Below are 8,762 nucleotides of genomic sequence, written 5' to 3'. Positions count from 1 at the left end.
AAGTCTCTTCTAAATTCTGCATTCCTCCAATGCTGTGAATGTATCTTGTCTTTCATTCTGTCTTCCCTGGGAAGATCCTAAGGACACAGGAGATTTAGTCAGTCCTTACTGAATAAGATATAGCTGGCCCATGGACCTCCACACTGGACCTCCGCTCCACTAAGTCCATTCTTTAGCCTGAGGTGCTACTGAAGAATGTATCCATGATGGCACTGAAGACCAAAATCCTTATATACCCTGAAATCATTAGATTTCTCTAAATTTCTCTCTATGATCCTTCCACTTCTTCATGAGATTCAGTGCCCTTAACCTGAAGATCTAGACTGCTAAGAGTACTTTTCAAACAGTTGATCAGCCGTGAAATAAATACTTTGTGATCGTCTGATTGGTGCTGACTTATGACTTGGTATTTCAGGGAACTCTCCCATGTCTCAGTTTAATCATTTCACCAAAGAAGAGCTTGTGCTGTTTGTCAGCTCAAAGCACTGCTGTTAAAAAAAACTGGTCTCTCCCTTAGTTTCCCAGATTTGATCTGTTCTTTTCCACCCTTTGTAAAAGTATTTCTCTGAACAATCTTATTGCTGATGCAGCTAGTATTAATTTGCCACCAATAGCTTCTGTTTCTTCTCTTTACCCTGGAATCACTTCAGTTTGAGAGGCAACAATCAATGGAAAATGGCCCCTATCCCTTACATCCTTGGCTTCTAACCTTTTACCAGAGTTCTGACCCTAAGCATTTTGTCTTAAATAACATTATATCAAGTTGCACCAATTAATTTTACTTTAGAGATCATCAGATTATTGGAGGAGTTGGAAGAAATCTCAGTAATTCACTAGTCAACTCCATTTTACCAAAACTGAGCTCCCCATATAAATGCCTTAGACTACGCTTAGCCTTAGCTTCCATGGTGGCTCAGATGGTAAAGAATCTGCCTGAAAAGGGGAGACCCCGTTTTGATCCCTGGATTAGGAAGATCCCCTGGAGAAGGGAATGGTTACCCACTCTAGTATTCTTGCCTGGAGAATCCCATGAATTGAGGAAACTGGCAGGCTACAATCCACACACAAAGAGTCAGACATGACTGAGCAACTAACACTTTCACGTTTAGAGACAGAACTGAGACAAAACATCAAGTGTAGCCCTTTTCTAGAAAGCGTACTGTATTACCCTATGAGCATGACCAAATCTGAGAGAATGAGCTTGCAGATTCATGCCCAGCAACAGGAAAATTTCCCACCTCTCTGGAAACAGTGTAGTAATTTAGGTAAGCAAGATCTCACTATGGGTTTCTTGCCAGAATGAGGTAGCAGGGCTGCCCTGAACAAGGACATCTCCTGCAGATTTTCCTGCTGTGCCCCAAAGACAAAGAGGGTCCATTACAGATCTTTTTCACATTCCTGATTCACTGACAACTCATTAGGGTTCACCGGAAATGGTCTCAAACACCTTATTTCTAACATGTTAGAAATCTCCCTGTGCTATTATTTGTCCTCCCCACCCCAACCTCCTACCCTCTTCTCTGAGAGTGTCTCTTCAAAGAGAGGAGGGCAGAGAGCAGTCACCTCTAAATTCTGGGATGGGAGCCTGCTAAAAACTGCCCTCTTTCCAATAAGAAATTGTTTTTTCTCTGTGTGAACAGAACTTGAAAACTTGAACTTTGAGTTGTGATTTGATACCTGAAATTCCTTTCATTCCATAAGTGAAGATAAGGCTTTCAGGGTAAACATAGCAGGACTAAGCATTCTCTGGACTCATTAATTCACATAAAGGGATAAATAACTGATATGGGTCATTTCCTAGAACTGGTTTTGGAAAAAGAGGAGGGGAAAGAGAGGTCAAGGGCACTGAAGGGAGAAAAAGAAAGGCTGGAGGCAATGAAGAAAAACTCTGACCCCTTCACCGTCTGCCCTGAACAATGCTATGTCTAATTGCTTCTTGAACTGTTCTTCACATTTTTTTTCTTTAATCAACTTTAACCAAAAAGGTAACTGCTACTGGTTTCAAATGTACAAGGCTGTCTTTAGGTGGCATCTACCTAGACAAAGATGAATGGGAAATAGTTGCTTATAAACAGACATTCTACAAAACATGCATTAATAACATGCCTGCTCTACTGATTATTGTACTCAGAATGGTATTTTATAGTAGTTTGGTCCTTCAGCTGGAGAGCTCAAAGTGAAAAAGGAATCATAGATTTATAAAAACGAGAAAAAAATCAGTTTCCCATTCACCCTCTAGAGTGTTGCATGTATTAGAAATCACAAAAAAATGAAAGATAAAATCAATGCTTATGTTAAAGGAATTTTCATATTGGTGTGATTGTTACCATATATGGAAAAATGGAAGCAGCAATGATGTTGAGAAAATGAGAGCATGCAATCACTTTTTATTTTCTGGGGGAAAAGGAGGCAGAGAAAGAAAAGGAAAAATATAGAAGCAGATAGAGCTTCCGTTTACACACTGCCTGGGTTAAAGTGTAATTGACAAGATTAATGGCTACATAATAATTGCTTTATTGTTAACCATCTGGATGGTGGCCAGTCATCTTACTGCTCTGCCCACCAGTGGGTTTGTAAGGAAGGCAGCAAGTAGATAGGGTCTGTGTGCCAGGTGTAATCCTGCTAAAGAAGACATTCAGGAAGAACTAACTGTGCAGGGAGATCTGGTGATGTTCCTTCTGGTGGGCCGTGCCTTTCTGCACTGAGTAAATAGTCTCTCTTCAAAATTGCTATATCCACTGTGGCAGAACAGAGCCAGGTGGGCCAGCCAAACTGCTCCACCTGAGGAAGACAAAGAAAAACATTCAGGGTCCAGAGAAAGGTCTCCTTTCTGTCCTGTCCAAGATGTAAAACAAACAGCAGTGTTCCTCTTGACTGTTCCTTGCACTGTCCTGGGACGTGCTGGGAAGCACTCCCCTTTCATCTGCAGATTTACATGGATGTGAAGATACATCCCTCCCCACTCTTTTCTGACCCACTTTCAAAGCTCCTTCTCCTAGCACTTCTCACTGTGAGTTGAGCAAATAGACAGGACTTTCAGCCATGGATCATAGAAAGGATTTCCATGGAAAGGTACCGTGAGTCCACCTGCTCCACTGCTGATCTTCTCTTGCCTTGCCTCTCACATGGACCAGAGTGATCTGATGGACAAAATAAGGGCTGTGTCATTTCTCTTCATGTGGCCTCATTCTCGTCTGGGTCACACATGTTCTCCTTGATTGCCTCAGCCTCCATGGGTTTGCTCATTTTCTAACAAATCGAATTCAGATTCCAGACATCCGAGGAGCCTCTGGGATAGGGGGAGGCTAGTACTAACACTTGTCCTCCTGTCCGCTCCACCCTAGCTTACACTGTCTAATTGTGTAGTTTCATACTTTCCTCCTTCTATCTCGATGTCTTCTTCAACACCCCCTCTGACTATATTCAAATCTTATTCCTTTGGTGCAAACCATGCTGTATCTCCCTATTCTTCTTTTTTCTACACCTTGTATTTATAACATTTATCCTTACTGTCATTAAATACTTACAGTGTAGTCACTGGTGGGGTGGCTTTCCTTCTTACTAGATAATAAGCTACCTCAAGAGGAGGACTGTATGTATTATGTTCTCTGACATATATCTAGCAGTGGGCCAGTAGTAGGTTGTGCTTAGATTAATTGTCAAGTTAATAATTACTTTAATGAATGTAAAGACTAGTTCAGATTTTTCACTTCCTTCATTGACTCAATCTTCAGCCTCTCCAGCTGAGTATACTGTTAGTCATCATTTGAAGTAATTAGTGAATCTCTTGCTTCCTGCTGGCACTATCATTTTCCATGTTTTATCATCGTTATCTAGACCTTAGATTTATCTCCCTTGTTATTCTAAGGTTCCTTGAGAGCAGAGACTCTCATTTATTCTTTAACTTGTTCACAACTCCAAACAAAAGTTTTTCTAGCTGGGACTCAAAAACTGTTAGCTAAGTGGTAGATAATTTTTTTTTTTATCTTTCTGCTTATTTATGTAATGCCCATGGCTCCACAATCTGCACACACATTACTTTTCCTACATTAGAGAAAAAGAAATAAGTAACCAGTCAACAAATCTTTTCACCATTTCAGTTTCAGCCTTGCAGCATATGTCATTCCAGGGCATTCCATTCCATCTGGTGAAGTCTTGAATTTCAAGATATGATGGCAGGGCATGAAGGAGCTCTAAGTTTTTGCCAGAAACAACAGAGGAGGCAAAAGGCTGGAGCCGTGGGGGAAATGAAGACAGCAGGATTAAGTACTTGCAACTGATGGTTTAGATGGAAAAAACAGAGCTCTAAAAAACTCACAGGAGTGATAGACTTTGAGTTGAAGCCTTCATTCTATACAAACTTGAACTGAAGTCTTTATCCTGTATTTTCTGTGTGACCTGGGGAAGCTCACTTTTCTCTCTGGATCTGTTTCCATATGGGTAAAATGGCATGAATGATGCCTATCTTTCAGGTTGTGTATAGGATTTCCCTGATGGTCCAGTGGTTAAGACTCTGCACTTCCAATGCAGGGGGCATGGGTTTGATCCCTGGTTGGGGAACTAAGAGCCCATATGCCTCATGGTGTGGCCAAAAATTTTAAAAACAAACAACCCAACAGATTGCTTATGAGATTCTTATATGAGAAATTTCTCTGCAAGTTCATGAGTGTTTTGCAAGTGGCATTACTTAAATGGTGGCTGAGGACCCAGAACTGCAGTGAGACAGCGTGAGAGGGTTTGAGAGATCATACACAGAAGCTTATGTTTCACCTGGAGATTAAGGGGCAGCATCAGCCTAAAGCCCGTTTGGGGCGATGGGTGATGCTACTTCCTGTTCATCTGATCTAATTAGCATAATGCCATTAGTGTGATGTTTTATAGAATGTTAAGAAAAAAAGATAAGTTCATATAGATGGAAAGGAAAGGGGTGGTGGCCAGGGGCTGGGGGGAGGGAAGAATGGAGGGGGTTATTGTCTAATGGGTACAGAGTTGTAGTTTTGCAAGATAAAAAAGTTACGGAGATGAATTGTGGTGATGGTTGAATACTACAATTTAATTAGTAAATAAATACTAAATAAATAAATAAGAAAAAAAGTAAATTAAGGCAAGTTGATTATACTTTCTCCTGAGAGGACATAAGAAGAGGAACAGAAGGAATCTTTGAAGAACTGATGAGAAGAAACCCCAGAATTAAAGCAAGAGAAAGTGCCTAAGCCAGGCACTCTAGTCAGATAACAATCCCATTTCTTTTTCCTGAACATGCAACACACTGCATTCTCTAGACTCCCTTGCAAATAGGTGTGGCCATGTGACCAAATTGTAGCCAAACTAATGGAAAACAAAATGATGTTGGCCTTTCCTAGACCAGGCACATGAAGACCTTCCAGCTGTGTTCCTCCATGCTATTTTCCAGTCTTGAGGATGGGTACTCATGCTCAGTGACTTTGGAAGCCACATGTTGAAGATGGTGAAGCCACAAGACAAAGTTGCTCAAGTTCCTACATCACTGCTTGGAGTTTGCAACCTTATCAGTCAGGACATCTGTTTCAGACTTTACATCAGCAAGAGAACAAGTCTATCGGGTTTAAGCCAGTATATTTGGGGGTGAGATGATTACAGCAGCTACATTAATTAATTAATTAATTAGATGTGTGCAACAATTAATCATTACTTAATTAATAGCATGGATGAACTGGGGAGGTAACTGAGGAGCCCTCTGCCTTTTTAAATAATGAAAGTGAGAATTAAAAGAAGAGGGAGTGGAAACAGCTGAGAGAAAGAAGAGGGTGGCAGATAGTATCTATGGATAGTCTTTGAAGCCAGGGTCTCAGAATAAATATCAAATTATGGCTTTTAACAAAGCATGTACTATTGCACATCATGACCCAATCAGTCCATATCTGTCCCTGTTCAGTGACTCCCATCTACTCTATGACCTTGGCCATGGCGCTTAACATGTCCTTGACTTTCTATTTGTAACCACAAAAGAAAAATACCAATCAAGTTTCTACAGTAGTTTCTCTAAAACTCCAAGTTCCTTCTCTTGCTTTCCCTCTCTCTCTTCCCCAACCCCCAAATAATTTTTAATTGTTTAATGTGGGAAAATGTTTTATGAGAATTGCATTCCTTTCTGAGCCACTGCCTGGGTCATTTAAAAATAAACAATAGACAAAGGGAAACATTAACCTGGGGGACTTTATAATAATACCCTCCAGGGCTGATCCATGATTGGCTAGGAAGATAAAAGGAGTTAGAAGATTTGTGGCCACCCAAGCTACATAAAAAAAATTCAGCTTTCCTCTCTTCTGCCCGACAGGTATGCTCCAAATGGAGACGATGTCGAATTAATTCTGTGGTCCTGTCAGTTCCTATTATTGCTAAAGTGTTCTCAGATGTTCAGATAAGTCATAGGCCAGTGAACAAATATAGTTACTAAAGGCTAAAGTTTGTAGAGACTCTGAAGCCCTTCAAGCAAAGACAAGGTGTAAACAGGATTTATTATAATTACTATTATTATTATTATTTTAAGCACCGAAAGTCTATCATCCAGAACATGCAAACTTAGCTTTTGAGTCTTTGTAATAAAACTTTAGGCACTTTTCTAGCCCTTATTATAGAACCAATAAGAGATTAAACTAGAAAACAAATCTCCAAATGACTAGCTATCTTTTAATTAGTAAGCACTCTTCTTCATATAAAATTCCATGCCAGTCTCTAATAGCCACAGTTAATACTTACCTAAAGCCTTTCATCTGAAAAGCTCAAAGCACTTCTTAGAAATACCAATGCCAATTCACTCAAAATTCCTGTAAGTCAAGGAACTAAAATTCCCATCCATAGGATATTTTGACCTTTGCTAAGGTCTGAGCTCTTCACTCTCCACCCAATGTATCTGTGGGTGATACTCCTTCCCAGATCATAGTCTCATCCCCAATGAATGAAAGGGAGAAGTATCCTATCAGAACAAGAAATAGTGGTTTCAGTCACATGGGAGGCAATCAGATGCAAAGGAAAGCTCAGATTTGGAGTTAGACCTGACTACAAACCCTGGCTTTAAACAAATGATCTTAACCTCTCTGAGCTTCACTTTGCTCATCTATAATCACAAATGTAAGGTGATACTGCAGTTCTTGGTACACAATAGATACTCAATAAATACTTCCTTACTGGGGCTTTCCTTGTGGCTCAGATGGTCAAGATTCTGCCTGCAAATGCGGGAAACCCAGGTTTGATCCCTGGGTTGGGAAGATCCCCTGGAGAAGGGCATGGCAACCCATTCCAGTATTCCGGCCCGGAGAATTCCATGGACAGAGGAGCCTGGTGGGCTAGATTCCATAGGGTTGCAAAGAGTCCGGACATGACTGAGTGACTAACACTTTCACTTTATTGGTATAAAGGGGCTTCCCAGGTGGCTAACAAAAAAAAAAAAAAAAAAAATCCACCTGCCAATGCAGGAGATGCAAGAGATTCACGTTCAATCCCTGGGTTGGGAAGATTCCCTGGAGTAGGAAATGGAAACCCACTCCAGTATTCTTGCCTGGAAAATTCCAAGACAGGGGAGTCTGGCAGGCTCCAATCCATGGGGTCACAAAGAGTCAGACACAATTGAGCACACACACACACATGCATGCGCACAGTTGGTATTAAAGTCTTATCTTCCCTTATATCCTAATTTCAGTGGGTCTTTGAAACCAACATTTTATCTGATTAATACTTGCTTTATGGGGATACTGCCCATAGTAGGCACTTAGTAAATGTTAGTGTAGTTTTCCTGCTATGAAAGAAATCTATATCTAGTGCCCATGCTACCCAGGCCAACTTGGATTTTCCATAAGAACAAGTCCAATATTATCTCACATAAATGCTAATTCATGGGTATGAAAGATCTATTTAAATGCTGCTTCAGTACACTTGGGTTGATTTTCCAAATCCCATCATATCCTATATTTATAAACAAAGGAGAATATTGTCATGAAATTTGTAACTTTGTTAAATACCAAATATTAAGTTATTAGCTACAGAGATTTATTGAAACAAAATTCTTTTAAAATTGTCTTGTTAGACACTTGAATGTATTACCATGCTTTATGGGTTTTTTTTTTTTAATTATTTTTAGAAGGCAAATGCTTTAGTCCTTTCAACTATTTGAAAACAAAATAGTGTACCTTGAATTATAAAGTGCTGCACTCAATATGCCAGCAAGTTTGGAAAACTCAGCAGTGGCCACAGGACGGGAAAAGGTCAGTTTTCATTCCAATCCCAAAGAAAGGCAATGTCAAAGAATGCTTAAACTACCACACAATTGCACTCATCTCACACACAAGAAAAATAATGCTCAAAATTCTCCAAGTCAGGTTTCAACAGTACATGAACCACGATTCCAGATGTTCAAGCTGGATTTAGAAAAGGCAGAGGAACCAGAGATCAAACTGCCAACATCCGCTGGATCATTGAAAAAGCAAGAAAGTTCCAGAAAAATATCTACTTCTGCTTTATTGACTATGCCAAGGCCTTTGACTCTGTGGACCACAACAAACTGTGGAAAATTCTTAAAGATGTGGGAATACCAGACCACCTGACCTGCCTCCTGAGAAATCTGTATGCAGGTCAGGAAGCAACAGTTAGAACTGTACATGGAACAATAGACTGGTTCCAAGTCAGGAAAGGAGTATGTCAAGGCTGTATATTGTCACCCTGCTTATTTAACTTATATGCAGAGTACATCATGAGAAATGCTGAGCTGGAGGAATCACAAGCTGGAA

General features: G+C 40.2%; 1 non-coding gene across 1 annotated transcript; it reads left to right on the top strand.

The window, feature by feature from the left end:
* Positions 1-4,487: 4,487 nt before the first annotated feature.
* On the top strand, positions 4,488-4,560 carry TRNAG-UCC (transfer RNA glycine (anticodon UCC)). The gene has a single exon. It is a non-coding gene; the product is annotated as a tRNA-Gly (tRNA).
* Positions 4,561-8,762: the final 4,202 nt, after the last annotated feature.

The sequence above is a fragment of the Dama dama genome, chromosome 25 (genome assembly GCF_033118175.1).
Source record: "Dama dama isolate Ldn47 chromosome 25, ASM3311817v1, whole genome shotgun sequence".
Lineage (NCBI taxonomy): Eukaryota > Metazoa > Chordata > Mammalia > Artiodactyla > Cervidae > Dama > Dama dama.
Note: the sequence above shows the minus strand (reverse complement) of the source record. Positions and strands in the feature narration are given on the sequence as shown.